This window comes from Penaeus monodon, unplaced genomic scaffold (genome assembly GCF_015228065.2).
Source record: "Penaeus monodon isolate SGIC_2016 unplaced genomic scaffold, NSTDA_Pmon_1 PmonScaffold_715, whole genome shotgun sequence".
NCBI classification, from domain to species: Eukaryota; Metazoa; Arthropoda; class Malacostraca; order Decapoda; family Penaeidae; genus Penaeus; species Penaeus monodon.
In genome coordinates, this window is record NW_023662272.1 from 23,418 (window position 1) to 40,000 (window position 16,583).

The 16,583-nt window shown below is 37.4% G+C and overlaps 1 non-coding gene across 1 annotated transcript; it reads right to left on the reverse strand.

Annotated features, from left to right (window-relative positions):
- Window positions 1-433: 433 nt before the first annotated feature.
- On the reverse strand, window positions 434-552 carry LOC119571617. Its single transcript, XR_005228626.1, has one exon. It is a non-coding gene; the product is annotated as a 5S ribosomal RNA (ribosomal RNA).
- Window positions 553-16,583: the final 16,031 nt, after the last annotated feature.

The window sequence follows — 16,583 nt, forward strand, 5'->3', positions numbered from 1 at the left end:
TTTTTTTTTCTTTTCTTTTCTTTTTTTTCTTTTTTGAATATTTTCATATAGTTTCTAAATCTGTTTTATCTTGCTCGGATATTAGACAGCGTTATACTGTGTGTTTCTCATAGTGATTATCCCGTAAATATGATGTATTGTTTTCTACACCCATCCGAAAAAAGAAATAAATCTATTTTATATAATTCACCCGTCCTACCATGATAAAAATAAGAATCTGTTTTCTATAAATGACCCGCCCTACCATGAGTTAATTAATCAGAACTAAGATGGCCTCTGTAAACCGCCGCTTGGGGTGACATATAACATACTAGTACAAGAAAATGAAGAAGTTAAAGAGCGTTCTTGAAAAATAGTAAATGAAGATAACATTTGTGTTTCAAGTGGTCACCCATCCGAGTAGTGCCAAACATACTTAACATATGTAATAAAATGCCAACAGCATCTGGTGTTCCCAGGCGGTCACCCATCCAAGTACTGACCAGACCCAACGTTGCTTAACTTCGCTGATCGGACGAGAAGCGGTGCTTTCAACGTGGTATGATCGTTGGCAAAGTATTGATAAACGTTAGCCACTTTTCTGTCGTGCTCGTCATTTTTATACATCCTAATATAATGTATATTTTAGTTTTGCATCAAACTTCATGACAATGACATTCCAATCATAACATTGAGATCTTTTCCATAATGTAAACATCAGTCACAATCGACTACTATCGGGAGTATTGGCAATTCTAATTATTGTCACCAGTTTTTTTGCACCTGCTGTAAGCTTTTACTAATATTGGGCTGTGCAACTTTGTAAAGAATACAAGATGTAGAAGTAATGATAAGAAATTGAGTAATATGATATTTTATATGATTTTTAATGTGTACTCATTCTACTGCATCTCTTGCACAGAGATAAACGATATAGCTAACCATAAGCAAAAATACCGATTATTATTGAATCTTAAATTTTGAGTGCTTTCATAAAACATTTTTGCCGCTATTGTTCTTGTTATTATCTTTTTTTTTATTTGTTTCGTTATGAATACTAGCATTTCAATATATTATCTCATCAGCGTTATTGTTATTTAGATTAGTGATATTAGTCATTAACATAGTCGTTGTTGTCATGATAATGGTAATAACGATAAACCTATTAAATGCTAAATATAAATTATAAGTAGAAAATATCAAAGATACTGGTAATTAATATTATTGATTCATAATTCGAACAAAATTGTAGGATCATTGTTGATAATGATACCCGGAGCAGTAACGATGATTAAGTTGAATTAATATTTCGACAAAATGAAATATATCAATTATATGGTTAATATCCCAACTTTGTCCTTGGTTTAAAATGATAATATAACCGCATAAGAATGTCATTTTAGGCCCTCTTAATTAGTTAAGATCATAAAATAGAACATTGTTTTTACAGTGGTTTAGCCTTGTTTTGTGCGGAGTTATTTTCTCGGACTCTCCATCCAAAATGCGGTTCCTTATACTCAGAAGTTATTTTCCCTCGGGTGTGAGCAAGTGAAGAGTGGCTTATGCGAAAGGGATATAGTAGAAAAACAGCTAGGATGCGACTGATTGCACTGAACGAATGCACCGTGCTAATAGACGTGTCTGGTTCGAGTTGATGGAAACATAACTAGTTAAAAAAAAATACATACTAGATTATTGAGTAAAAAATACATAGATTATGGATTGCTATTACAAACACAGAAACTCAGGTACAGTGAAAATTCTGGACCTACGTTGAGAAACACTGATAGAAATTTTAATTTGTTTTATATCGCTATATTATGTAGGAATCGGCTGACATCGGGTGATGAAAAGAGAAAAATCTGACTCGAGAATTGTTAAAGTTACAATTGCAACAGGTTTGAATCCCAAATCACCATTCCTGTGATTAGTTGATATTATCATCTATCTCTAGAAGCATGACTGAGATTTTATTTACGGAAAAAGGAATCTCATGATTAATCATCGCATGTTCCAGTTTGCATAAATGAAAGTGACCCTAAATGAGATTTGCTGCCTTAGTGATCATGTTGGTACTGCATAGGAGAGTAAAGAAAATTTCCAACAAAAGGGAGAAAAAGTCAACAGTGTAGATAGTTATTGTTATGTCCACCCATACATTCGAATACTTTTTGGCATTTTATTATATATGCTATATAAGCCATTACATATTTGCCAAAGAATCCAATGAAAATATGCTTCAGTCAAAGCAAAACAGTTGTAAAAGCAAATTTACCGTTGAAAGAGGGAGAAGGATAGAAACGAATTTAGTAGTAAATCGCATGAATAAATAGTAAAAATACAAGTTACTGAGATATCGGCAAAAGAACAGTGGAAAAAATGATAGAAATAAAGATAATATCAATATCAGGACAGCAAATCAAATTTTTAAAAATTCGCGGCTTTGTTTCAATAATTGGATTGTTATACAAAAGATATTTGTTGTAATATTAATAATGTTAAAAATGTCTTTTGCCATTTTCCCCAAGTGTTTGAGTAATAGTTGCCGCAAAACCATTAATTTGTATAGAGTATTATGGCACAAAAGGTGATAGAAAGCTAAGCAGAATTTGGTAAATCATTAACATTTATTGATTTTACTCTTAGTGTGGACTGGTTGATGTTAGTTGAATTCATGATGTGACTCTGAGTGCCATGGCATTGAATTTGCAAATGGATGTAAAGAGTAAGCAATGATGATGTTGATATTTATTATAAACATCCTAAAAGGAGATAAATGATGGTGATAATGATGATAAAAGTTATAGTTAATAACCATTTAGAATACTGATATTTTGAGACGATAATACCAAATAAAACAATCGATAACAGCAAGAAGTGCCGAAATATGAATTGCAGTGAACACAGATTTATAACGTATAAGATCATTTTACTCAAGTATATAAAGATTACTTGTATTCGTGCATTTTTCTTTTTACATAGTTGCACAGATCAAAAATGAGTAAATGGCTCAAGGACAGGTGCTTTAAAGTGGTGACAATGTCGTACTCCAACAGTGATGATTGAGCACTGTGAGCAGATCCGAGGATTAGACTGGAATGCCATTTAATTGAAGTTTTGATGGCCAACAACAAAAGATAAAGTATGTTATGTATGAAAAAAAAAAGCTCGTGATGAACACTGAGTAAAGCTGGTAATGTTTTAAGTTGTCCGACAACGATCAAACCACGATGAAAACACTGCTTGTTCGGCCCTGATCAGCGAACTTGAAACAACGTTGGGTGCTGGTGAGTACTTGGATGGGTGACCCGATTGAGGACAACAGATGCTGTTAGGCGGGTTAGTATTATATGCATTTCTCAAGAGTTTTCAGCAAGCGGGTATAATTGTGTTGGCATAAAGACTATGTTTTTTCTACAAGCCTTACCTCCGTGGCTAGATAACTTATTACCCTAAGCGGCAAACAATCACAAACGCAAGCCTTCAGCACAACATTAGGTCCGTCTAAGTGCCGTAGAAAGATATAGAAAATTTTCCGAACAAAAAATTGCACAATAGGAAAGTGCTATCTTTAAAAGGGACCTCAAGCTCAATAACCCCATTATCTACTGTCCGGGCTTTTCTTTTCTTCTTTCTTTGTTGGCTTCTTGGCTATCAACCAGCGGCATGTGGCCAAGGTTATTAAGCCAATGGATCTATTTAATTCTATCAATCTATAGTAAGGTCTAAAGGTTGTCTCCTTAAAAAAGTGATTACTTACTGATGATATTTTCGTATTGATAATAATTTTGGTAATGTAAAATCTTTATTTTTTGTCTGAGAAATAATTTTTATTTTTCGCCTTTGTATTATGTATTTGTTGCAACGACTAATAAATATGTGGTGAATGAAAGGCTAATGTTCAGAGGTGACATGTGGGGGGAATATTTTTTCAATGTAGGGGGAGAGTGAGGTGTTATTTTAGTGGCATTCACCCTGAGCGAGCCAAACACACCTCCTCCATTCCGATTTTCCTGTGGCTGTATCTCACAGTTCTATTGTGGTTTTGATTTTGTGGTCGAGTTGGAGGCTGGGTCCACTCACTTTGCTACAGGAGATGTATTTTGATTTTATAATGAGACAACAAAACCTACGAGATCTGTACGGACATGCTAAGGTCAAGACACCAGTTGACCGCGCCTAATTTGTCAGCCTGCTCATTTGCATGGATACCAGAGTGGCCTATCCGGTACCCATGATTAGCTTGATGATTGTTGCACATTTAGCTTACGATGATATTACCCAAAAGTTCATTTTTGGTGGTTTCTAATGATTAAGGCTGAAGTGACGTAAGAATCTGATAAAAAATAGCTTTTCTATCGTGGGTCGTCGGATAGTGCAAAATCAAGGGCTTTCTCAATGCAAGAAGTTCAGCAAGAAAGATCGATATGTATGATCGGTCGAGGTCCGAACTTTTAGTTCACATCAGTCGACCATACACCCGCACCCACACACGACTTCTGTCTTGGAGGCCGTGTGGTATATATATATGAAAAAAGGAGATGTTAATTAAGATCTTCTCCTGATTATCTGAACTTCATGGCATACTCCACCTCGGCCATGGCCTTTACAGCTGATAGAAGCCAAGCTTCCATGATGGAACAAATTTGGGAGTTTTCCCATGGCGCTATATTTCGACTGAACCAGGGTATCGATGGTTAGAGAAAATCTATACCGCCTTTCTCGACGAGGGCGGAGTCTCGTGGCAAAGGGGCTCTAATGCCCACTATTGCCATTAGGGTTGGTCGGTCTCGGAGCCACCTTTGCGGCATAGTTCAGGGTAACTGGCTGCGTCTTGAGTCGGAGGGGAGGTACTCCTGACTCTACATCAAGACGCCTGATCCGAGTGCACTTCAAGGCTCCAAGACACACACGCAAACAAGCATTTTCGCACAGCATCCAAACCTTTCAAACTTGTTCTCGATGCGAACCATACACGATTGACCCATACCATAATTACTTTAGACTAATCAGGGCTTTATTAACCATTAGCAAAAGACTGTAATGAGCTCCCCATGTATTACCAGAAATATACTTTAATAAATTTAGTGCTCTGTGGAAATTTATTTTTTAACGACAATGTGCGTCTTATCCCACAAAAATTTTTTTAGTCCACTTCAAAAAATAGACCAAAAATGTAGCAGAATTTTGAATAGGTATTGGGTGGTTTTGTCTAAGGTTAGATTATGTTTGCTTCCTCTATGTGAAAAAAAAAATATCCAATACTCTTTCTAGTGGAAAACTTAAAACCCACTGGAGGCCCCAGTTATGAATCATATCCAGTGCCAATGGATGCGATTGATAGAATTCTGCATATTGCTTCTGGAATGCCATAATGCACAACATCAGCGTACAGTGAGTATTTTAAGATTCCGAGGAGGAGTTGGTAAGATGTCATAAATCATACATAGCAATACATGTGTGGGACAAGACACTTCTTCTTGACTGGAAAAATTGGCCAAAAAGTGACATTGCGTCAAATAATTGACAGCAAAAGTGCTGTCAGAATGAAAATCTTGAATAAAAAAGGCAGTTCCACGTAATCCAAAAGCATAAAGTTTTCTAGTAGGCCATATCGCCAAGTCATGTCGTAGGATTTTTCTATATCATAAAAAAAAAAATACTGAAATCAAAAAATCTTTTTTGGCATGGCCTCTTTGAAATATGACTGTCCAGCTTACTAGCTGTCGAGAGTTCTGCGCACTTGCGGAAGCCGCACGGCTCGTATAAATTAGTAAATAATTACTGGATTTAAAACCAACTGCAATAGCCTTACTGTTACCAATTCGTTCCATGACCTTGGGCAATTGGGCGGTAGGAGATGGCAAGTGCTGGGATTAACCCCTCCTTTAATATGGGTAATGATGGGGCGAAGTGCCATGAGTTGGAAAAGTGTGGCTTTTCCAAATTTCAATTGTCCACTTCTTAGGCAATCTTAATCATGTCATCATGATTAAGATGTTCATTCATCTATATCGAATATCATTATGGGCCGGGGGATGTTCCTCTACAGGCTTATAGGGCTCGCCCGACAGGCTCATCCATTGTAAGATCTTTTGTAATAAAGTCATCGCCGTGACAAGTGAATGGTTGCCAGCTCAGCCTCTTCTTTGTGGTCAGAAGGTAGGATGGTTAATTAGACTGAGCTGCTGTATGAGATAACTGCCTGGCGACTGCATAGCATAATGTCTCAAGTGAATCGAAAATTAGTGCCCTCTTCAGTGATGATGTGTAATTTTAAAAGATTTTTTTTTATTAATATGGACCAAACCTCTGATGTTTTTATTGCTATTTATTTTAGGACAAAGCTCCGGCAGGAGTCTTTTTTTCTTTTCTTATTATTCTACGAGCCCTAGCTCTTGCTCGTTGTAATACAAAAAGTGTCTCATATTGATGTTATTTTGAAAAGCGTGAATGCGTCGGCCACAGTGCCCTGCGGCAATTTGGTGTCCACATGGAACTCTATGCTTAACGCTATCTGTCGAAGTTTTAGGAGTGGATGGCAATGCTGCTTCTATAATGGAAATTCTTGAATATGTTTACTTTATCATCAATGGTTTCTCCAACAAGTTCGAGCTTGACGCTGCATTGTGAAGGCGAACCAGTACTGCTAGTTTTACGTTAAATTTAGGGCGGAATTCGTTCCACCTTGTGCACATGAATATTAATCAAAATAGGAGATGATCGACTCCAACGAGTCGTCAATGCTGGCCACAGGCAACTTGGCTGCTATCTGATGAAAAGACACAGTGATAAGTCAATAAAGCTCAAATTAACGGTATATCGTCCAACCCGCGTCGGAATACCATCATCAGGATAAATCTGACTCATTAATCAACTTTAATACTTGCCTCCCTCTCCCATCCACCTACAGGAACCCCCCTTAACGTATGATGAGCATTAAAATCAGCTTAAAATACTTTATTTTGTGGCAGACGTTCCTGAAGAGGCAAAGAGCTCATCATAGGCTATCACTGCATCAGGTGGACAATAAAGTGAACATTATAGCCAGATAGCCGCCATAAGTTTTACTTTGCATGCGAAATTCAAAGTAGAATCAATAGTCATATTTCTGTAAAAGGGGGCTTTGGTGGATGTACATGGCGACTCCACCCTCCAACACCTACCCTCACGATCCTTCCGACATAAATGGTAGTTCCCAGCGAAACACCTCGTCCAGAGACGAGTTTGACCTAAGTGCGTTTCTTGGAGAACTAGTAATATCGGAGCATAGGACGAGGCCTAATAATTAAGGTCTTTTACTTAGATATAAAACTTCGGACAGTTCTATTGTAATAATGGTCGACGCGAAGATTACGTTTTATGGGGTTTGGGAAGTGCCTTAGTCCACATTTTTTTTTACTCTTTTTTTGGGGGGGAGGAGCACCTCCTCTCCCTCGCTTCCCGGGACCTCTCTCCGGGATGGTTTGGAGCACAGAAGGCTACATGTCCTGCACCTCCTGGCGGAGAGAGACGACTTGAACAGATTCGATCTGCTCTCTCCGAGAAAGCCGATCGCGAGCCAGACGAAGTCCTCACAGGAGTAGCCCGGCGGGAAGGTGCGACTCCGGACTGTGATTCGGTTATCAGCCTCCTTAGGATTTTTATGCTGGGTTGATGCAGCATTTGATCGACCAATTTAGTCAAATGACTAAACTTTAATATTTAATTCTTTACACGGTTTGTTTCAGGTCTGGCAATTTCTTTATCTTAGCTGCCAGGTGTTGACTGAAATTTACTAGCATTAGGCGGTGATGTTTGTTAATGCTTCGGCATAGAAGTATCTGGGTTTGTGTGTCAAACTTTCCCACTTCCTATTAGCTTCAGTATAACTAACTTCATGCTTCCTCATATATGCTCTGTCTCGGTTCCTTCTCAGGATCTTTCATTCAGCCCGATCCGACTGTTGTGGACCTCAACAATTAGCACATTTGGAGATTGGCTAGTACAAGCTGATGGTGTTCATGGCTTCAGCACATTTACGGCAGACCAATTTATTGAGTCTTTATCAATGCATCTTCATGAGGTGTGTCCGAATTTTTGGCATCTCCATTACAATGCATTGGCTTTTGGACATAGGTCTTACTTGAACACGTCATAACCACATTGACCTTTTACTCCTGGAATTTTATTCAAAGCAAGGTTTATAAAAAAAACAGTCAGTTTTCGTTCGCACATTCCCGTCCTTCTTGGTCAACAAGTTAACGTCCACTACGTCTTGGTTCCTCAGCTCTCAAGAATTCACTTTATTCATCTTAGTCCTCAAATCCCGTGAAGATTACTCCCTTACAGGGTATTTGGGCCAATAGGGATAGGTACTTTAACTCGAAGATCAGAATTGCGTCAGCTTAAGTAAATCCTTAATCTCTGGGAGTTGTATTGTACTTGACCCAACAAGGAGGCTTCCATCTCGCAATTTTTGGGACAAAATTCAAAATCGGCCGTCCACTTGAAACTCCAAGGACCTTTTTGATGATAAAGGGTGTTCCACGTTCAAAAGCGATGATTTTCATTTACGCATTTTTACATTCGCGGACCCTTGCATTCTCGGTAGGGATTTTGAATAGTTGCGTCTTCAAGATTTGTCATTAGTAGGGGTTACGTTGTTCAGGGCGAATTTTGTCTTAGGACGGTCGTAGTTCGCCCTCTACCCCTTGGGAGGAGAAGGGGTAGCCGGGGTAGCATCCATACTGGGCCCCATCTGACCAGGTCCGACACCCCTTTGCTTAAAATTTTTTCCGGGAAGGATCAAAACTCTTACTGTTGGTAGAACCTAACAACAAAGCTATAGAGTAAGGCAGTTTTTTTTTTCGTCCTCTACCCCCCCCCCCCAGTTGGAAGCCTTGGTTGCGTTCGCCAGTACCACAGAGGGATCGAGGCATGTGTAGGACAATGCCCTACCGCAGAACTTGCCTAGGCGCGAAGGACTGGTAAGTAGATGCCCACCCCTCAAAGCGAATACGGGAGCTCACGAGGAACTCGGCAGGCTCAGGAAATTCACATTAGGAGGAAAAAAATTTAGAGGGAGAAAAAAAAGGGCGCCCAAAGGAAGCCCCAGAAATACTGGGCCCTCCCTACCCAGGGGTCAAAGCCCAAAGGGCTACCCTGTGAGAAGAGAACTGCGAGTCTGAGGTGGGGTGTGACTACGCCCTACTGTAGTCTCGTGTCACTGCAAAAAACAAGAGCACTGATATGGTGCGGCAAAGCCACTATAATGTATGTGTAATTACAAGATTTACTTACTTTTAATTACGTTAGGGACAAATCAGGAACAAACAATGTCAAGCGAGACGAGAGGCAACGGGCTCCAGGGTAACTCTTGTGGCACAAGACTTTCTAGTTTGTTGTTACTGCGTAAAAAGGAGGTCAGAGCTCTGCAAAATCTTAATACACGAGTGGCCAGTGCCGTGCGTAGGTAAGGCACAATAAACTAGGTTATCCAATCGTAATTGGTTTTACTATGTTTCATTATGATCATGGTCACCATGTTAGTTTATTTATTATCATAATCATTCTCTTTAATTTTCATTGGAGTTAGAATTAGCTATATGACCGATAGTGGTCGTCGAGTTATTAATGCATATAATATGGAGCAGATCTAAGTGATGGACTGGGAATATCATGGTAATGAAGTTTGTTGCAAAGGACAAAATACACATATATGAAATTTAATATATATATATATATATATAATATATATATATATTATATATTATATATATATATATAATATAAACATGAGTACTGACAGGAAGTGGCTAATATTCTGGAAACGACATACCACGTTGAAAAGCACCGCTTTTTCGTCCGATCACTATACTCATGGTATGTTATAACTGTTATTTAAGCCTACCTATGATGCTAGTTAGTATCATTGATTATGGTCATCATTAATGATATAACATTCTTCACTATTGTAGCATCATGACTACCATCATAATGATGATAATGATAATGTTGTAGCAGCAGGTGATGATAATGTAAATATACAGTGGATAGGTGTATTTGTTACCGCAATGCTCAGATATTGGATAGTATAAATTATTTATGATTTTTAAGGTGTACACATTGCAATAGTATTTCCTGCACAGAGCTTAAATGATATAGCCTAACTATAAGCCACAAGGTCAGGCGTGGGCCGGATAGTATCCCAATCTACTGGCATGGTATAATTACTCTGTAAGCAAATGTATTTTATATATGCTGCCATTACACAAAATCATAACATTCATCTGACCGAAAGGGAAAAAATGTGTTTTATGAAAATCACACGACCTACAGAGCAAAGAATCTAAATGGATGCCAAATATATTGCTAAAAACATAATCGTGATATGTATATATTAATTATTTTTCTTCATAGACTGATTTATGTACTACAAACCATTTTATTACGATTGTAATTTCATAGATTATCATTACCGATCAGTTATTGTTTAACACAATTAATATCATTATTACAACTTAACTTATTTTTTCCTTTGTAAAAACTGCCGCAAAAATCTGTTTAGATCAGAATTTTTAATAAATGTTTAGATGCTATAATTCTCTCCGCGACGATGATATCAAATGATGCTACTATAATGATAAAAGTAAATCATAATGATCTATTTAGATTACCTTGGTATTAATATTGATGATTAATTAAATAAAAAATTTAATAGAAATAATGCGTGATAATAGTGGTATAATCGTACCTACCAATGAGAATTAGTAATCAATAATCAGATAAAATAAATGATAGCGATCATGTAAAGAAGAAAACATGATAGTAATTGTGATCACTAAGCTAATGATACAAATAATTAAGATTTCTATTTTTGGATCAGGATTGATAATTATAGCAAACTCATTTGCCGATAGGGATGCGAATAGATTATAAGCTAAAGGCCGTGGACATGTTTTCGAGATTTTCACTTATATGTAGTTTCCTTGGGTCCTATGTGCTTCTTTGTAATAGTTTCATATAGAGTTTCTAACTAAATCTGTTTAGTGTACTCAGATATACTGTTGTGCTTCTATTAGTGGTTATCCGTAAAAATATATTGTATTGCCTTTCTACCATCCACGAACAAAAGTAATCTGTTTTTCTATAAATGACCCGACCTACCAGAGTTAATAATCAGAACCAAGATGCGCCTCGAGTGAACCGCCGCTTTGGGGGTAACATATACTACACTAGTGCAAGAAAAGGAATAAGTAAAAGAAGCGTGCATTAATAATAGGGAAAGAAAAACCATCTGTTTTTCAGGTGGTACTCCAATGCGAGTACTGACCAAAATCAAGTTGCTTAACTTTTTTTTGGCTCATTGGATCTTAACTTTAATATTGCACTTGATAAAAAATATTGCTTCGAATATTGGTAAATTTAATCGTTATTTCCTGAGACGGATATCCATTTTATCATTTTATGTTTAGGTTTATTGTTCTTTTTGCAGATATCGTTATTATTATTATTATTATTATTATTATTATTATTGTATTATTATTATTATTATTATTATTTACCACTAAATTGTTTCCATCGTGTTTTCGTCTACCCTTCCCGATCTTTGCCAGCGTAAAGTATTTTACTGTTTTATTGAAACATAAGTTTGTTATTATTAATGACGTCCATCAGTCATTTTTTATGGGTTTGTTTTTTTTAAATTCAAACACTGTAGTATGAACTTTTCTTTTATTAAGCAGTATGTCGAAAGGAATACATTGAAAACACCACTGACCATAAATATCCCCAAACATACATTGCATTATAACAAAATGCCAAAAGCATTGGGGTTCCCAGGCGATCATTCATCCCAAGTTACGGACCACACCCAACGTTGCTTGCTTCGCTTGATCGGACGAGAAGCGGGCTTTCAATCGTTTTATGATGGTGCAGAGGAAAGATGAACATTAAACACATTTCTGTCGTTTTTCATGCATATATGTATCTTCTGTTTCGTGCGTTTAAAACTTTAAATACTATTGCATTCTAGCTGTGACCAGTGTGTGAAGATATAAAAAATTAATAAAGGTAAAAAATAGATTTATATAATAATTATCTCCATCACTATAACCTATTTTTATTTTGTGCCATTTATGTATATATTTCTTGCACAGCAGTTAAATGATATAGATAACCATAAGCAGTAATGGCGATTATTATTCAATCTTGAGTAGCTATTAATATAAAACTTTTACGCTATTGTTATGAGTATTTTAGTTGTATTTCTATTTTATGATTATATTATTTTCATTATTATTCCACTCATCATTATTATTGATTAGTTTATGATTTAGTGCCGCAACATAGTTGTTGTGTTGTTCATGGCCAGGTAATAATGCTGCGCTATATGATTTAATGCTAAATCATTATTAGCATCATATCAAAGATACTCGGTGATAATGTTACTGATGACAATTTTAAACGAAATGTAAACAGTACTAATGTGGTAATGATAAGATTATCCTAACCAATAACGATGAGATTCGGGAACTTGTTAATTCAAAGAAATTATGTTAGTCATCATGGTAAGAAATAAAAATCATGGTGACTGTGGCCATCTTATTTCACAATGATACTCATGCAGATTACACTAGTTATTATTGTTGTGCCGCAATGCTTGTTGTTAAAGAAGGAAGAGAAAATTCTCCATAGCCGAATATTAATATCTGACAAAAAACAAAATATGTTTCAGTACTTCCTTGGACTAAACTATTTTCACTTTGAACTTAATCTGCCAATTTGATAACTTAGTCGTTTGTCACAACCAGACAGAATTTCTGCGACCGAGTCGAAGAATGAGTGGGCGATATAAAATTATTTTCAAGCACGCACTCACACGGACGATCACAGCACCACACCAAATCGCATAGGCTGCGCGCCACGCGTTCTTCAAAGCCATACACACAATCACATTTAAACAAGCACACAAACGGCCGCGTTACAAACAAACGCACACCAAACAAACACATACAGACAAGAAATCACACACATACACTCAAGAAAGAAAAAACCAAAAACACAGACACAAACTCGACAAATAAATAATCACACACGCGCACGCGCCTCACAAACAGGTGTTACCACACATAAATAAACACAGACACATACACAAAACGCACATGCCGCGTGGCATTTGATCTCACATCTTCCTCGTTGCGCTTCGCTCCTGCTCACTAAACACAACATTTTGAGACAAATGAGGGCTGTCAGTAGAATAACAGAGACGAGCGGTTATTTCTATAATGGACTAATCACCCAATTAGACCATGCTAAGGTTCTTTGTGTGGCATGGTAACACTTCATAATAAAAGTATCAACAGGATACTATCAGGAATATTTTGCATGTAGTAAGTCCCTAAAGCTTAAAAAATTCCAAATGCAAATATTCCTATAACAATGGTCGCACACGCAAAAAATAAAAAAAAAGGCCAAGGGCATCACACAAAATCAGCTATTTTCCTTGTTGCACACAGTGCACGGAGGGAGTTGTCAGTTACCTAAAACTTGTTTAGATTGCAGGCTGTATGTTGTTATCAAATATCTATTTTCAAAGCAGTTGCAGTAGCAATATGATAGGCACGAAAAGATCAGTCCAGTAAACATTTACTTCCGCAAGTATGGCTTCAATTATTTTTTACGCCAGTAGTGACGTTCAATTGTTATCTCTTATCAGTCCTTCACGACTATGTTAGTCTTTTTTTTAGAAAATAACAAAGAAGTGGCAACAAATAAGGAAGGTCAAGTGTGATTAAAATGAAAAAAAAAATCCTGAGCCTTGTCAGCTTCTTAATCATTATAAAAGATATATAGGCATTGTTAATTTGCTATAACGTTGTATAACAGATAACAGAAAACGAATTCAATCTATAGTTGTAAAAATCCTGATTTCGTAAGCAATATATCGGATACTCTGCAAATTGTGACGTTGCGCGCATCATGCAGTTGTGAACACACCAACGGCGCGCGGACATTCTAAATATTTGTTTGTGATTTGGACGCTGTGGTAGGGGTGTGGAAAATGAATGAAAAAAAAAAAAAAAACGGAGGATAGCGAAGCATACGAGATATGCAGTCGGCATTTTTCTAAGTAGACTTGGTTTTCTCTGCAGTTTGTTCTGAATTTAAACCCTACACAAGGTTTGATGCTCTCAAGAGTACTTTAGTAATATCGAGGGGAATACAACTCAGTATATTTCAAGCTATACAGTACTAGGAATACGTTTAAAGAGTCCGTTTTAGGTAAATCTAATTGAGACACACACAGGGCAAATGCATTTATAATTTATTGGAGGGGAATTGAAGCGTTGTGGTGACAAAACTCACCACATCCTTTATTCATTTAAGGGAGAGGCAGTAATTAATCCTTTGCATGTGTGCATCTTCGTTTAATAATAGACAGTTTAAAGTTTTATGCATGAGAAGGATAAATTGTATAAGTTGTAACACTAATGAATTTGTAATGAGAGAGACGGTCATAAATGATACACGATCTACCAATCACAACAGCGTAGAGATACTATTCGCCCTGTTCTCTGCGACAGTGTTTACACACGCTAGCCAATGAGAGTCGAATGTCACGAGTTACCAATCACAATGTTTCTTTAATTTTTTACAATACCAACGAAAAATTTGCCAGTCGTCCTGAGAAAAGAAAAAGTAAAGGTAGTGATTTCGAGGCCTTGTTGTGATATGTTGCGAGAAGTGCAATACATATAAAAGGAGCTATAGTGGTTTATCAAAAGTAACTGCTTCTAAAATACCCAAAAGTTGTGAGAAGGCCTTATATATTCTTTATTCATGCAGTGTGATATGGTAAATTTTCGTTATAGTACGGGTGCTCCTCGAGTGTGTATGCTTCAATTATTGGGTGTAGAGAAGTCACGTGGCATGAGAGCCCAGTGATATTGAATAAAAAGTTGTCGAAAGCTTGTCAAAAGAATTGTGTCACCGCCCACCCATATCAGAAGAAATTATGGCAAAACGCCCCCGACAGAAAAGGTTAAGATCACTAACCCTTTGTTTTATTAGCACTTTTTTATTTTACTGTACAAATCAACGCACTGTGAATATTTTATAGTTTCTGTGTGTGTTGTTATGGACAAATTACCACTATAGTTGTAAAATAATGGTATTTACATAACATGGCAGTACAGTCGAAAAATCGTTATATTGAATTGCAATGCTTTCATTTAAGTAGCTTCGTTAATGTGTTTGTTTCCAGTATATATAAAGAAATACTCCAACTTCCAGACAATAAACCTCTCGCATGTTATAGTCTATGGGGGGGGGGGAGGGTACACAAGCGCATAGTGCCTGTTCCCTAATTTGCAATAAGGCACCGGGAAGAAGTGAACCCTATTCTTGCAGTGGTTTATGTATACACCTTTCAGAATGTGGATTCAGGCTAATGAGCAGACGCTATCTTTCAAATGAGTTCTTACTCGAATATCATATATGGATGTAGCTAGTATGGCTAGTTTCCGTGGTTACCATCATAAATGATTGCATTGCTCGATGTTAAGTTACGAACGCGCTCCATCATTATATTATACTTTTCTATCACAATCATATCATTATCATATATGAAGTTTACATCATCATCGTTGTTTTTACAATTTTTTTACAACTGTTCTCGTTAATATTTTTATGTACTTAATACTATTTCAGTATTACACTATGTTATGAAAGTCTCAGGTCAATGAACACAGTATGAACTTTTCGGTGAATTGGTCCATTCATAGTAATTGACCTATCTGACACCGAAGTAGCCGCCAGTCGCACACGACCTTCAGTGCCAGATGAGCACGCATGTAAAATTAGATATCATGTGTAGATAGGATATATATGTAATTATAAACATGATACCAAAATAAAATTGCCATTGAAAGCAAGAATCATTGATTCGGACCAAGTGTCAACGTTTGTGTGTCCACCTGACTCTCCGTGTGCGTCTGTGCGCCCGTGTATGTGATCAATTAAAACATTGTATTAATTATTTACTACATATTTGAAAGCAACAGAGAATTGCATATCTACGTTAAATCCGAGGAAATTACAACCCAAATAATTACGTTTTTAACCGATTAGCCTGACACACACCCACACACGCACAGCCACACGCACACGCCACACGCACACGCCACACAACACACCCGCACACACACCCGCACACGCACACGCCACACACCACGTACACGTACACGTCACACACGCGCATACAAAGACCGCAAACACACTCCCATGCACACACACGTACACGTACACGCACGCATGTACGCACGCAGCAGACACACAATCACGCACGCACACGCACTCACGCACAGCACACACACATGCACACACACATGCACACACCGCACACACACGCACACACACACACCACACACACACAACACACACACACACACACACACCCACACATAGCGCGCACACACATATATATGTACACACACACACACACGCACGCGACGACGTACGCACGCACGCACACGCACACAAAACACACCCCACCACACACACACACACACACACACATACACACACACACACACACACACACACACACACACACACACGCA